At 42.3% G+C, this 16,564-nt stretch overlaps 1 protein-coding gene across 1 annotated transcript in view; it reads right to left on the reverse strand.

Moving 5' to 3' along the window:
- Positions 1 to 354: 354 nt before the first annotated feature.
- Positions 355 to 16,564, reverse strand: part of LOC127610679 (coiled-coil domain-containing protein 85A-like) — a 467,869-nt gene continuing 451,659 nt past the window's right edge. Inside the window, exon 5 of the transcript XR_007964992.1 lies at positions 355 to 366. The gene's annotated coding sequence lies outside the window, so the exon portion shown is untranslated. The remainder of the gene's footprint in view (positions 367 to 16,564) is intronic.

The following is a 16,564-nucleotide window of genomic DNA, read 5'->3' on the forward strand; positions in this document are numbered from 1 at the left end:
TTTGCTCGTGTTTTCCTTTAAATTCATTGTGTTCTACATGGCTTGTATAGATGAAGGAGACTGACACACAAAAGCATTTTTAAAAGGACCTGCAAGAAAATCGCCACTTAAGGTTGATGTAAAGATGGTTGCAGTGAATGGGCACTTGGCGACTGCTTCCCACTCATGATTGTGGATCCGTGCGTTATCCCTCCCATGTTCTTTATCTGAATCCTCACCTGGGAGCTGTTTGCCATTGATGACGCTGCCGGGGCTGTCTAAAGCCCCAGACAACTTCGCTTGTAATATCACTGGCACGCACAAACCCCTCCACTAACTTAAAGAGATGGGCATTACCATAGGTATCCATCCATTTTCCGATCTGCTCTATCCTCACATGGTTTCACGGGGGGCGCTGGAGGCTATCCCAGCTGTCTTCGGGCATGAGGCGGGGGATACCCTGAACCAGTTGCCAGGCGATTGCAGGACACACAGAGACAAACAGCCATCTTGGCTCATACTCACAGTTAGGGACGATTGACAGTGTTCAGTCAGCCTGCTACGCATGTTTTCGGAATGTGGGAGGAAACAGGAGAACCCCGAGAAAACCCACACAGGCATGGGGAGAACATGCAAACTCCACACAGGAGCTGGAATCGAACCGGTTACCTCTGCACTGTGAGGTCGATGTACAGCAGTGGCGTGCGGTGAGCTTCATAGTTGGTGAGGCACCGACTCCTTTAGTGTCAGATTTACAAATATATCAACCAAAAGCAGTGGCTTATTCAACTGGCTACTGGTTATTTCATATCCAAAATTTGACCTTGTGGATTCTCCAGGGTTCAATACTCTATTGTATTTTTCTTATACTAATCTATTTTGTTATAAGATTTTGACAGGCTCTCCAGTTTGGTGTCATCAAAATGTTGTGACATCTCATTAAATTTTGTACAGTCGACCAAACCGAGGAAAGCTAGCTCAAAAATTATCAAACCTAGCTTTCTTCTGAACACTGATGTTGTCCATAATCTTCTCGAACATTTGTTGTCTCAAATCTCTGACCGACTGATTTCTTCCACTGACGTTTCGGCCAAGTGTGCTGCATTTCTGCTCAAATCGCTCATACAGTGTGTTGAAGTCCCGTCTCATGCGTTCAACAACTCCGATGGTGTCGTGGGTTCGCACACAACAATATCCAATGTCCATGACTTTGTTTTGCAGCGCTCTAAAAAGTGCATCAGTTTCACTGAAAATGCCCTCATATGCCATCATTAAAAATCATGCCGATGCTTTTGACAGGCATCGATCATATCCAGTGACCATCATTTGAGTATCATTGTCCCAGCGATTGGGATCACATTTTTGCGCTACTAGTTTTTTAACACAGCTGTTTTCTCCAACACTTCCAAGACATACGCAGCTACGCCTATCATCACTTACGTCATCAAATCCTAAAAAATGCTTCCATCACCACAGTCCACTTCACTTTTGGCTACATAGCGCAAAATAACAGAGATCTGTGCTTTGTTTGTGATGTCCGTAGTCTCGTCTGACTCGATGGCAACAAATGGGGCCGCATTGATCTCCCTTTTTAGATCATTTATTATCACATCACCGAAAGCTTCAATTATATCGTTCTGTATTCTATTGGACAAGCCAGAAATCACCGTGGATGAGTCCAAATGTCTAGCTAACCTCTCATCTTTCTCAGCAAAAGCATGTAATAGTTCTACATAATCGCCACGATTAGAAGAGCTTGCCCTGTCGTCGTGACTACGAAATGCTTACTCCCGTTTAGCGAAAAAGCAGGTTGCATGAATGAGGTCTTTCAGAATCTCTCGGTTTTCCCTTACCTTGGCATTGCGGATGCTAACATTGAGCCTCGGCTGTTCGTTCAATGCCAAATCGATTCTTGCACTTTTCATGTCACAATATCGCGTGTTAGTCCAGACATTGTCACAAGTTGAGAACAAAAGGCAGGGAAAACAGTAAAGACGGGTTTTCGAAGGACAGCCACATCACCGTTCTTTTCGGCTGTACCACTCCGTTTGAAAAGTTGTCCGGGCTGTCCCGTAATTTGAAGCAAACCTTTTCGCTCTGGCGTTGGTTTACCTGTGTTAATCACGTCCACTTTTGACTGAAAGTCCAGTTTTGAGAAGTTTTTAATCTTCGATATATAAGCCTTTTCTTCCATGTTAGCAGTCCGAGGTAGCAAATTTAAAAAAGGATCGCACTTCACTCGCCTGGCGCCTCTGCGCAGAAGAACAGCGCAACGTACCTGTTTGCTCACGTGCGCCCTCTTAATTGCGGCAGAGAACGATCTGCCGCAACCTGTGCCTTTTCACTGTGGTTTTATTTCCCATCAGCAAATCTAAATGTCACTAAAAAAAAACATAAAACTTTAATGCAGGGGTCCCAAACTTTTTTCTTGTGAGGGCCACCAAACATTTCCCTTCTCTGATGGGGGGCCAGTGTCAGTTTGTAACATCAACGATCGTAGGGGCACTTAAAAAATGTATTGTTTCCCAGAAAGCCACACATAACCAAATAACCCTTTCCAGGTTCTTTACAGAAAAAGAAATCAGGAAACAAATAATAACAAACACTGTTAATGAAATAAATAATAACTAAATAACCCTCTCTGAGTTCTTCACAGAAAAAACAGGAAATAAATAACTAAACATCTCTCTCTCTTTATAGCCCCTTGAAATCCACAAAAAAGAGTGTTTTGTGTGTGTCTTGTTTATGTCTGCTACCGTCTTGTGCACATGTTCTACTAATTGATCTGAGACACAACTAAAAGACTGAAACACACACTATGGTGTGTAAATAACTTTGTGACCTTGATTTCAACGCTATTTGCGTCATGGGTCATTTTGCCCCGAAGACCACCTTTGTACTTTTTTTGGTACAGCTTCCATTTAAATTTTTCTGCAGTTGGGGACAATCTAGGAAAAGTCATAAAATTTCAAGTTAAAAAAAATAGCATTTAGGGGGGTTTTGGGGCGTTTTTAACACAGCGATGGGTCATTTTGACCTGAGGACAACAGGAGGGTTAGAGGGCCGGGTCAAATGTGCCCGCGGGCCGGATACGGCCCGTGGGCCGTAGTTTGGGGACCCCACTTTAATGGTTTAAAAACATTAGCCAGACTTGGGAAAAGAGGTCCAATGAATGTATCTGCAAACGTTATATTGGCGACGTGCATATGTAAGGAAAGCAGCACGTGCCAGTTGCATGTATCAACCCAGTTTGTGATGATTGTGCAATGCAATGCGCATTCAGAGGTGCGGCTCTGCCTAACCTGCCTCCCCTGACCGCACGTCCCTGATGTACAGTATATAGAACATCTATCCATGCATCTATTTTTGTATCCGCTTATCCTCACGAGGATCGTAGGCATGCTGGAGCCCATCCCAACTGTCTTCAGACAATAGGGAGGGTACCCCTTAAAGGTTGCCAGCCAATCGCAGGACACATAAACAAACAACCATCCACACTCACACTCACACCAAGGCACAATTTTGAGTGTTCAATCAGCCTGGCATGCATTTTATTTGAATGTGGGAGGAAACCGGAGTGCCCGGAGAAAACCCACATAGGCACGGGGAGAATGACCATAGGCAGTACAACCAAATTCAATGTCCTGATGAAGAAGGGAAATACTAGTGTACAGTGGCAACAGATGCCAAATCACTCGATCAAGGAAAACATCAGCAGTTATGAGTGCAAAATAAGACCACAGTGATATCAACAAAAAGTTTTATGCACTCATGAAAGGTTAATCTTTTAACCTATTGTTAAACAAAGCGATGGAAAGGCCAAAGCTTCAATAAAGGAAAAAATCGGGCCCTTGATCCCAACGAAGAAGCTCCTCTGTAAAGACACTGGAGGCTCATGTCATGGCTTTCAGCGTCATGCCTTCTGGAGCAACATTGATTGATGAACAATGACAGCAGTAAAATAAACTCAGATTTCTATGGAAACATCATGTGTTCCAATTTTGCCTTTGTGTGTGTGTGTGTGTGTGTGTGTGTGTGTGTGTGTGTGTGTGTGTGTGTGTGTGTGTGTGTGCGTTCAAATTTAACACCCCTGCCTACGACCGCGGTCAAGGTACACTCAGGACACAGGCACATTGCTCTACATACTGGACAATTCCAGGCCAAAATGTTGTTCTTGTGAGTGGCAGCTGCAGAGTTTTTTTTTTTTTTATCTCTCGCTGTGTGTCATTCGAATAACTCCAAGTTGGGTCTGATTAAGATGCATTGCGGCGATAGTAATGATGGGAAGCTGCCAGTTGCCCCTGCTCTGTCGTCGTTGGAATGTGCTGTTGTTTTTGTTGTTGTTTTTTAATCATTAGTGGAATGGGTCACTCATACTTGAACCCAAGTTAATAAAATAAGAAGAACATGATTCACAGGTAAAGAGAGCGTATGGAGAAAAACATTGCTGCTTTTTCTTTCGGACCAAAAGCACATGAGAGACTCAAAGAAAAAGTGTAAGACGGGGAAAAAGAGGGAGGGGAGACAAGAAACAGATAGAGAAGTAGGCTGTCAGCTCTGTGTATGAAGCTTCTTAAAGGCCTCAGACTCTCATGTTTAATAATGGAGCTGCGATATGACAATGGTGACACAAAGCCTGTTTACAGGGAGCTGGAGGCAGCCAGGTTGAAGCTGTTTAGCATGCGACTCTGCTGGGATTTATCACACCGCACCCATGTTGGAGGCTGCTCAACTTATTACAGCGACACAGCTTTTTGTACTTTGCATTTCCATTTCACTTTTTTTTCCTCAGCAGATACTTTTATGCAGATACTGAGAGAGCAAAATCACAAGTCTCTCTAGATCATCCTATAAGATTACCGGTACAAGCTTGCAGGACCAATGATGGAGGAAAATCTTCCAACCTTTTGGTAGTCCTATCATGTAAAAGCCCCCGGAGTGACCAAAAATTCTATTAAAAATCACTGCAATGCAAATTAAACAATAATTTAAACAGATCTAAAATATAGGGGTTTTTCAGTGTAGTTTTTACAAATACCTCATATATCCACTGAAAACCAATTCTAGACATGGAATCAATCTGCTTTTACAAAGGTGATAAAACTAACTTTTGATTGGGCATATATCCATCCATCCATTTTCCGATCCGCTTGATCCTCACAAGGGTTGCGGGGGGGGGGGGGGGGTGCTGGAGACTATCCCAGCTGTTTTTGGGCAGTAGGCAAGAGACATCCTGAACTGGTTGCCAGCCAATCACAGGGCACACAGAGACGACTAGCCATCCGCGCTCACACTCACACCTAGGGACAATTTAGAGTGTTCAATCAGGCTGCCATGCATGTTTTTGGAATGTGGGAGGAAACCGGAGTATCCGGAGAAAACCCACGAAGGACCTGGGGGAACATGCAAACTCCACATAAGAAGGCCGGAGGTGGGATCAAAACCACGACCTCTGTACTGTGAGTTCAACGCGCTAACCACTGGGCTGACGATTAGCCATATAGTCACTGATGAATACGTTGACAGTGTCCTCGTAGCAGCAATTTGCAGTTGTGTAGAACTACACTGCTTCAAACAGAGCATATTTTGGCTTTTTACTGCAGTTCAATGGCATTCAAAATACTGTATAAGATGATGTTATAAGATTGTTTTATGCCATTAAATATAATTGTACTGGAAAACATAGTGGCATTAATTAACGTTTTGTAAAATCAGGGGATGTCCGAAGTTCACTAGATGTCCTGGGCGAATGACCATTTTCAATGGCAGTAAAAAGTATTTTGTTGCAGTGCAGACATTCCTGCCCCTAACACTGCTAACAGCAGTTTGTTCGGTTTCCGTCCTACTGTCTATCACTGTGGCACTGTATTTGGGTCCTCTTTTAAGGGGGAAAATGTAGTCCATTTTCAAAGTTGTTATTTTGGTGTCTTCACGAGTGCTGTTAATGAAAACAGTAAAAATAAAAGGATCCTTTAACCAAATGAATTTACTTTACTGCTTTGGGGAAAGTGTCCTCTTCAAATTAGCTTCTTGCATGTATAGGACATAGCTGTACTTTCCTCTCAATTGCTTCAATATCACTGATTGTTCGCATTTTCAGTGTATCTATCCATGCATACTTGACAGACCGATGCTTAAAAATCTATGTTGCACGCTATGTGTTGTCCAACAAAGAAAATGTGAAAATTAGTTCTCGCAGCAAAAAAACCCCATCACCATATGTGCATGGAAAATGTGTTTCATCAGTCAGCAAATAATCAATACAAGTCAATTAACAGAGGTAAGTAGAACTTGGCTGGCACACAGGTTTTTATTTCTAAACATGGTTTTCCAATTATGTCTTCTGAGGAAGGACCAAAACTATCTGAGATTTGTCACCGTTGCGTTTTCATTGGGTTCTGCTTCGTAATTTAGCTTGAATTCAGTGTAACATTTGTGCCACTTTTTGTGGTTAAAATGCTGCCAAAAGTAAGATTTCTTTTGGAGATGTTCTCCAGGATAATGGTAACTTAAAAAAAATATCTTCAGGTCATGGTTAGTTCAGACCCATCCCATGCCGAGCCTACTCAAGAGATGGAATAACTGTGAGCAGCAAAGAGAAACGTACTTCAATTAAGTAGTCTGTTTATTGTATTCAAAGAATCACTCATTTAGACAAAGAAAACAATTATCCTCAGCCACTGTCTTTTCCTCAAAAAGGCCTTGAACCAGATCTGTCATCTTCTGCAGAATTCAACCAAGTTGAATTTTGTCAGTTGAAAATGTTCAGCCTGCTGTGACAAAGTAACATTTTGTTTTCTTTTTCTGATCTTGAAAGTTGCTTTTCTGTTTGTAATGTAAGTGGCCTTGTCGAGAGGCTTCTGCCCGTCAACAGCAGTCATTGTGTGGAAACACACTCGTTAACATTCCATTCCGTTTACAAATACTGATTGTGTACGCTACCTCAAGGTCAATTGAAGCTCCGTTGTATGGAAATCGCTCGATAGATGTGGATGTTTAACCACATTGGTGAATATATAAATGTTGATATTAATTATGATTCACAGCTAGTCAACAACATCTTATAATACTTTAGGACATACCAGAGGCACGTGCCCCATTATTAATGAGCTTTGTCCCAGGATCAAGTGTTGCCTGCCACTGGACTGATCGGTATGCTGGCAGTTTGTCCTAGCCTGACCAAACATTACCATGTTAAATGTAGATTATTAGTTTAATAAGCAGCAGACTCACAGTGGAAACAAAACAGCATATACAGTTTCTGTTTGAATTTGTTGACACAGAACAGTGTTGTGCCATTTTTAGCCATGCTGTAAGAAGTTAGTCCGGTTCGGACAATGATCATTTCTTCTATTAGCAGAATAATGTATTTGTAATTAAATGGCAAAATGTAGACAAACCTTAATTTTTCTTATGTCTAAAGTGGATATTTGAGCTCTGAATAGAAATGTAATGTATAGCTCCTGTAATTATCTGGAAGAGGCTAAATTAAGCAAAATGTTAACATGAAAAATTTGGATTTGTTACTGCAAATGGCTGTTCATTCATTATTCACAGTGATACACCAGCTCCTGGTTGACAGAACAGTGGCACATGACTGCAGGTCCCGACATACCAACCTGTGCACAGCCTGGATTGATTACAAGAAAGCCTATGACTCGATGCCACATATATGGATCACTGAATGCTTGGAGTTGTATAAGGTGAACAGGACCCTAAGAGCCTTCGTTGCGAACCGATGAGGATGTGGAAAACCACACTTGAAGCCACTTACCCAAGTGTCCATCAAATGTGGCATATACCAAGGTGATGCACTCTCCCCACTGCTGTTCTGCATAGGACTGAACCCCCTAAGCCAAGTAATCACCAAGACAGGCTATGGATACAGCCTCAGAAATGGAGCTACTATCAGTCACTCCTCTACATGGATGACATAAAGCTGTATGCTAAGAGCGAAAAGGACATAGATTCCTTGATCCACACAACCAGGATCTACAGCTGCGACATCGGGATGTCATTCGGGCTTGAGAAATTTAGTTGGATGGTGACTAAGAGAGGAAAGGTAGTCCGCACTGAAGGGGTCTCACTCCCTGAAGGAACGATAGCAGACATTGAGGACAGCTACAAGTACCTTGGTATACTACAAGCCAATGGCAACCTCGAACTGTCAACAAGGAAAGCGGCTACGGCCAAATACTGTACCTCCAGCGAGTGAGGCAAGTCCTAAGAATCGAGCTCAATGGCAAGAATAAGACAATATAAATATAAATATATATAAATATAAAAAATAAGGGGCGGCCCGGTAGTCCAGTGGTTAGCACGTCGGCTTCACAGTGCAGAGGTACCGGGTTCGATTCCAGCTCCGGCCTCCCTGTGTGGAGTTTGCATGTTCTCCCCGGGCCTGCGTGGGTTTTCTCCGGGTGCTCCGGTTTCCTCCCACATTCCAAAAATATGCATGGCAGGCTGATTGAACACTCTAAATTGTCCCTAGGTGTGAGTGTGAGCGTGGATGGTTGTTCGTCTATGTGTGCCCTGCGATTGGCTGGCAACCGATTCAGGGTGTCCCCCGCCTACTGCCCGGAGACGGCTGGAATGGGCTCCAGCACCCCCCGCGACCCTAGTGAGGATCAAGCGGTACAGAAGATGAATGAATGAATGAATAAAAAATAAGGCAATAAACAGCTATGCCCTGCCAGTGATCAGATACCCTGCAGGAATAATAAGGTGGCCAAAGGAAGAGATTCAGACCACTGACTTTAAGACCCGAAAGCTCCTAACCATGCATGGAGGGTTCCATCCCAAATCCAGCACCCTGAGACTTTACGCAAACCGAAAGGAAGGAGGCCAGGGACTAATGAGTGTGAGAGCCACTGTCCAGGATGAAACATGCAAGCTCCATGAACACATCAAGGAGAAGGCTCCAACGGATGACATACTCAGAGAATGCCTCAGACAATGGGGAACGGAGGATGAGGCGCTGGAAGAGGGGCCATCATGGGAGGACAAGCCCCTATACGGGATGTACCACCGGACCATAACTGAAGTGGCAGATCTCAAGAAGTCCTGAAGGACAGCACAGAGGCACTCATCCTGGCTGCTCAGGAGCAGGCCCTGAGCACCAGAGCCATTGAGGCCCAGATATACCACACCAGACAAGACCCAAGGTGTAGGTTGTGCAAAGAGGCACCTGAGACCATCCAACACATAACTGCAGGGTGTAAGATGCTGGTAGGGAAAGCCTACATGGAACGTCGTAACCAGGTGGCTGGCATAGTCTACCGAAACATCTGTGCGGAGTATGGACTGGAAACCCCAAGGTCAAAATGGGAAACACCTCCGAAGGTGGTGGAGAATGACAGAGCGAAGATCCTGTGGGACTTCCAGATCCAGACTGACAAGATGGTAATGGTGAACCAACCGGATATCGTGATCATAGATAAAGGGCAGAGGAAAGCCGTTGTAGTGGATGTAGCGGTCCCAAGTGATGGAAACATCAGAAAGAAGAAACACGAGAAACTCGAGAAATACCAAGGGCTCAGAGAGGAGCTGGAGAGAGCCTGGAAGGTAAAGGTGACAGTCGTGCCTGTGGTGGTCGGAGCACTCGGGGCAGTGACCCCCAAACTAAATGAGTGGTTGCAACAGATCCCGGGAACAACATCGGACATCTCGGTCCAGAAATGTGCAGTGCCACGAACAGCAAGGATACTGCGCAGAACCCTCAAGCTTCCTGGCCTCTGGTAGAGGACCCGAGCTGAACCCGAGGGGTGAGACGAGGATTTCTTTAAAAATATATATATTTATATTTGGTTATGAGGGAGCCACCGGAGTGTCACTAGATACTCCCGAACATGTAAAACAGCCACACTTTGCTTTTTTTTTTTAAGTATATGGAACATTCGCGATGTGTTACAAGCGTAACAAGTCAGCATTCAGGAATTTCCGTTACATTTGGCTGCTCTGCGTTTTCCCACATAAAGGGCCATTTGTAAACTTTGACTCACACACTGCGATGCATAAAGATTATTTTTTAATGATCCCAGTCGATCTTGAGCATTTTCCAGATGAGGTGGATGTCCAGGACTGATTGCGAGTCAGTCACAGGGACCAAAAACTATTCACACCTATGGGCAATTTAAGACACAGCATACATTTTTTTTTGAATGTTGGAGAAAATTGGAGTAGCCACTGAAAATTCATCATGCTTTGTCTTCATTAGGGTCAGGGATGATGAAGCTTCTCCCCAATGAAAATTAGGGTACACCTCAGACTGATCTCAAGTCAATCACAGGGTACATATCAACAAACAATGAATCACAATTGCCAGTTTAGAGTCTTCATTTAACCCAACATGCATGGTTTTAGAATGTGCATGGAAGCACAAGTCTGTCTAAATATACGCTCATGATTTTATTTCCTCATTTGATTTACGTATTTTTTCCCCTCCATGTTCAATCAAATAAAAAATACAGAGCGTCAAATTTCTTTTTTCCCAAGCTTTGATATCACCTGATCTTTCCAATGTTTTATCTTTGACACAGTCCACTGTAACTAATTATTTTTTTCATTAAAAACTCATTCCCACTAAAATCCTGCCTATTAGGTTACTAGAGAGTGGAAGACAAAGGAAAATGGAGCGTCTGTTTACGTGCGTGTGTGTGTGCGTGTGTGTGTGTGTTTGTGTGTGTGTGTGTGTGTGTGTATGTTTGTGTGTGTGTGTGTGTGTGAGAGCAAAAGAGAGAGAGACAGAGAGAAGTGAAATATGAGGCAAACCCATAAATAGATTGTGTGCTCTAATGTGATTGTCATCCAGTGGTTGCTCTTTGTCTGGAGCGAATTTAGAGTGATGAGTCCAATGAGAGTGAGATCAATGAACGAGAGGGAGGGAAGACAGAGAGCGTGGTGAAAGATGTGTGAGGAGTGGCGGGGTGATGACCAGCGTGTCTGTTTGTGTACATGACAGTGAAAGAGCAAGCCGTTTGCTGAGGAGGCGACTGCTTATGCTGATGACACTTCGTTTCATATGCAGATCGCTCGGTGTTATTCGCGTTCACAAACTGCAACTTTATTGATGTGACGATACAGTACAGCAGTGTTTTGACTGACTTTTATGTCACATAACAACCATTCTGGTGTCATGTTGAAGATTCAAAAAGAGACGGGATGTGTTTATGAAGGCCGATATATCAGATTTGATGAAAGCGAAAGCCAGTGCCCATGCCTCCAACCTTCATTTCGGTTCAAACCATTTTGCTGTCTGGATCCGATTGATGTCGTTTCAAAATAACCGCTTCTCACCATCTCATGTATCACAATTAATGTGGTGTGGTTATGCATCTTAATAGCAGCACAAGCTGAACCAAGGAGTTGTATCTGCATCTCATGTGAATAGTATCAATTGTGTGTTAACACTTACGTTTCCATAGGATGACAAATGCATTAACTAGAGTAAAGACTTGTAAAGCAGTGAATTTAAAAAACAACTGTGATAAAAGGATACACTTTTATTTCCAGAATGCATCGAACACAACTTCATAACACGGTTCTTCTTTTCAAGAGAGTTGCAGAGCACATTCACGTTCAGTATTTGGACACAAAACCTGCTTTTACCTCGTTTTGGGTTATAGCTGTTGTTCCTGGCAATTAGAAGCATGATTACCTCATTAAACATCAGATTTAACTCCCCTCTTGTCATTGAGTTGATCGAGGTTTAAATCTGGTTAAGAAGCTGACACACTTCATTACAGAGAACATTCCTCTATTGATTAAACAATTTCACAGGGAGACTCTCCTCAATGATAACACATTTTCGGTAACCATGATGTTTTCTTTTTTTTTTTTTTTTTAACAGGACATACCATGTGGTTTGTACCTTAGTTTTATGTTTAACGAAAGGTGTCAAACAAATCACGAGTACATTTGAATGTAATCGCAAACATATTTGAATGTACTTGTATACTTTACAAACATAAATATCCATACTGCATTAACGATAACAGATGCTATTAAGTCAAATCAAATATATTTCCAAACACTTGGTATCTAGTCTTTGAAGTCAAGATGGCGCCCGAGTAGGCAGCCGTCAGCAAGTGCTCTCATGAGCCTTGCTTTTTTTGTTGTTCTTGTGTTTCTTTTGTCACTTTGTGTTTGTTGTTACGTCGTGTGGACTTGATGTGGACCTTTTTCAGCATTTTTTGGCCACGACATTCATCAAGGAGGAGACTCTGTGTTTGGTGGTTGCGCCTTCTCGGCAGCATGGGTATACCAGCACTGTTTTTGACTGGAGGAATGTCGGCGCCATTTGACTGTCGTTGCTGGACAGTCCCGGGGCGCTTGTGTCTTGCGCCTGTAATGGGCAGCATTTTTCAAAGCCCCGCTTTGTTCAGCGGAGAGATCGGTGCTGTTGAACGGTCTGCGGCTGGATGGATGGAGGTCTTGAGGAGCCGACGATGAGAAGAAAGGAGCGTTGGCGCGGAGTGCCGATGCGGATTTGGAGCTCGGAGTCGCGGCTTGGAGTTTGAAGCGGATTACGTGGGACAGGAGAAGTGAACTAATCTCTTTTCGTCAATGGATGCTACAGCTTTGTGTTTGCTTTCAAAAACTTAGCTTGTAGCAGACGTGTGCACATTTTCAGCATGACGTCTCTGATCCACTGGAGAAAGGACACTTTGATCCTCTCCTCTTTCATCTAGAACTGCTTCAGACAACAAAGTGTATGCAGAAAATTGGTGAATATTGAACGACTGTCTGTGTCCTATGTGTTGTCTTGTGTTATTTTTGTTATTTTGACTTCAAAATGGCGCCGCGAGAGTGGCTGCCTTTCCAGCAGCTCCTATATTTTGTTGTTCTACTTCTTACGTTCATAACTTTGCTGCTGTGAATTGGGAATTTCTCCATTGTGAGACTAATAAAGGTTTTTCTTTTTCTTATCTCGAATCACAAAAGAGTCTCAAAGGGCTTCAAAAGACCACAGATGACAAATATTAACGCCACACCCCGATCTCAACCTCTCATTAAGTTCAAGGTAATTTGAGCAAATTTGATATTTCAGAAGATTGTATCAAATTAGTAGCCCTTCGCACTAATCCAGCGGTCTCCAACCTTTTTTTGGCCCACAGACTGGTTTAATGTCAGAGATTATGTTCAGGGACTGGCCTTTTAAGGTTGTGACAGATAAATACAACAAAATAATATAATATGACCTGCATGAAAACTGTGGTATTTTCGAAACATAATAATAAACATGAATCATGACAAAAGGAACATCTTATCTGGCCGCAACACTCTCTGGTCGCGATGGTAACATTTAAACGTGCCTTCAAAATAAGATACAAAGTGTATCAAAAATACGACTCACCATCGCTGCATATTATGCAGAGTGGGCTTGATGCATGGGAATCTCCCTTTGAGATAAATCCGTATTTTAAGTTGGGACTCCTGATATTGTCAAATAAATGTCGCTTTCTTTTTCTTGGAAGTCATAGGTATCCTATTCTGTCTCCTGGTTGGGCCTTTTTCCCTTTCCTCTTTGTTTTTTAAATTAATGGTTGATTTGATTGTGGGGTGGTGTCGTGTGAATGTTATTGTGCAGTAGTATACAGCAGCGATATAAATGTAAATTTGTAAATTTCCCCAGTGTGGGACAAATAAAGGATATCTTATAATCCCAAATTGAACATACACTGAAAAAAATGGTGTGTTGAATGTATTAAATTTTATTTCATAAAGTTGTGGCACCAAATAAAATCGTCTGGATCTAGATACAAGTAAACATAAAGACACATGGTTGCGCGCGCACACAAACACACACACACACACACACACACAAACACACTAACTATTAAGGGTGTATGGAAAACTGTTGAGAATGTTTTTTTTTTTTTTTCAAAGTAAGTATATACGGAACAAGGAAGATTAAATTGTAATTTTGTCATTGGCAGCCATCTCAGTACATTTTCTTTCTTTCCACCACTTGAAAGTTTGTCATCTCCACTAATACCTGAAAGGTAAATTTATTTGCTTCATGAAAGATGGGAATGTCCCAAATTTATATGAACCTCTGCCAGACCAAAATTAGTCACATCAATTGATGCCTACATCAAGTAGCTTGTTTATACTGGCAAGAGGTCAATTAATGAAAGCAAAATAATTATTTATGCTTTCTTGTAAAGATGTCTATTCAAGACTTTAATTAAAATGAATGCAAAAATCTATCCTGAAGCTGAGTCCTTCTATGAATGATTTGATGTCTATTGAATATGGGGGTGAAACAAGACAAATTTTATCACGTATTCTGAATGAAGAAAAAATAAATTGTTACTCATTGTGTATAGCATAAGAAGGCAATTGGGTCATATTAACTGTGTCTCTCTTATTGTTTTGTTTTCATGAATTGATACACAACTTAAAAGTAGAATTTGCTGTTGATCCAAAAAAAATGGTTTTTTTTCTGATGCAGTACTTGTTAAAACTGTCAATATAAGCAGAGGTACGTTCGTAAAATGTAAAATCTGTGAAAAAAAAAAAAGAGAGACATCTCTGGCCATGTCCGTGGACCTCGAATTGGAATTTGAAGAAACAACTGTTACTAACGAAAAATAGCCAATAAGAGACAGAAGGGATGTCATGACGTGCACTTGGATCCACAGCTGGGCACTGGCATCCTCCTATGCCAGTGTTTTTCAAACCGTGTGCCGCGAAATATTGTCAGGTGTGCCGTGGGAAATGATCCAATATGCCTGTGCGGTATATCGCCTGACATTGTAATTGTGTAGTACTCTTCCATTCTGGTAGGGAGCAGCAGCAGCTAGATAATTGTCTTATGCTTCGAGACAAGCGAAGTTTCCGACACAAGGTAATACAACAAAAGGTATCTTTCATTTAGATTTACTTTTACCGGAAATGCAACGGCACCAATGTTCCCTCTAGGCTGTGCAACTGTGCACAGGCTCACACTTTCAGCGCACAAGAAAACCTATTCAAGCTAATCATGGCATTGACAGTACTTGGTCTCTGCCCCATAACAATAACAGTGTGGCGGCGATAAGTGATGCTAATGCTAATCCTTTGTCATGGCGAAATGACCAGATGAATGCGATACGTTGACTCGCCAAACCAAAATAAGAATGAACTGCGGTTCTTTTAAGTTGGAATGGCTGTCGGAGTATGTGCAAATAGAAGAACAAGCAGTGAAACTGGTTGAGATGTTTTCTTTTTCGAGTGAGAAAGGTATGCTCTGAAAAACATGCAGCAAAGCTAAAGTTGTAAGTGAATTTTCCGATGGAGAAATATGGACTAAATGGAAGCTGGACTACCTCAAGTAGACCACCACATTCAGCAGAAAAGTCATTTGAATGATGTTAGAATTATACAAAGACTCAAGATAGGAAAAGGGATTGGTAAAATGATATTCAATGTGTTATAATATTGCATTATTTTTCCAATGTTTAAAAAGCGAATATAGTCATAATATAAGACGCAATTGTTAAAATAAGTGTTTTTCACATTTTCAGGTAGTGGTGTGCCGCGGGATTTTTTTCAATGAAAGAAATGTGTCTTGGCTTGAAAAAGATTGAAAAACACTGCCCTATGCCACCCTCTGGTGTTATGTTCCAAAAGAAAAAAAAATTATCAAGGGAGTCATCGACTGATGACAGTTTTGACATATACTGTTTTAGTGTGAGGACCTATGAGTGGTGAACTACTTTGCACCTGATACAGTGTAGAAGACAACCGCTGGAGTAGCCTCAGTTAGTAAATACAGTGCACTCCGCTTAATAGAACACCAGTGGGCCGAAGCGCTTCTGTTCTACTAAGCGGAGTTTCTATTAACCGGAGACACTTTATTAGGTACACCTTCAGACACGTCGACGACCAAGTTATGCACGCAGAAAAACCCCTGCTGACGAGTTAGAAGAGATATTTCAACTGTGGACGTCCATATCTTTAATCAAACAACAAAACATCAACTTTAATCAACTTCAGTCAAACATCTCAAATCACGCGAAAAATTTCGTTACTTTTGTCTGGAAACAGGAGTCCGTAATTTTGCGGTTGACTTCCCTCTCAATGCGCTGGATAAGAGGGAAGTCCTGGAAACCGCGGGCGTACCTTCTGAGAATCCGGCAATGCATCGTATCGTCTGAGTATGTCCTTCTTATCCGCAGGTGATAGCCCTCGTCTCTTGAATGAAGTTGAAACCATTGTGACGTGCGTGTGTCTATGTGTGGAGTGACGCGTGCTACCCGTTACTGTATACGGCTAGAACTACCGCGTTTTCTCGCGATAGTGGTACCGTATCGCGATAGCTACACTTCGTCTCTCTCTCGTCTCTTGAATGAAGTTGAAGCCATTGTGACGTGCGTGTGTCTATGTGTGGAGTGACGCGTGCTACCTGTTACTGTATACGGCTAGAACTACCGCGTTTTCTCGCGATAGTGGTACAGTATCGCGATAGCTACACTTCGAAAACCACTAGTTTACAATGTTCATTGCTTACGGCCTGTTCTATTAAGCGGAGATCTGTTCTACTAAGCGGACTATCTTTATAGGAAATTGGATTAGGCAAATCCGTTCCAGAGCCTTTTGC

This window comes from Hippocampus zosterae, chromosome 11 (assembly GCF_025434085.1).
Source record: "Hippocampus zosterae strain Florida chromosome 11, ASM2543408v3, whole genome shotgun sequence".
NCBI classification, from domain to species: Eukaryota; Metazoa; Chordata; class Actinopteri; order Syngnathiformes; family Syngnathidae; genus Hippocampus; species Hippocampus zosterae.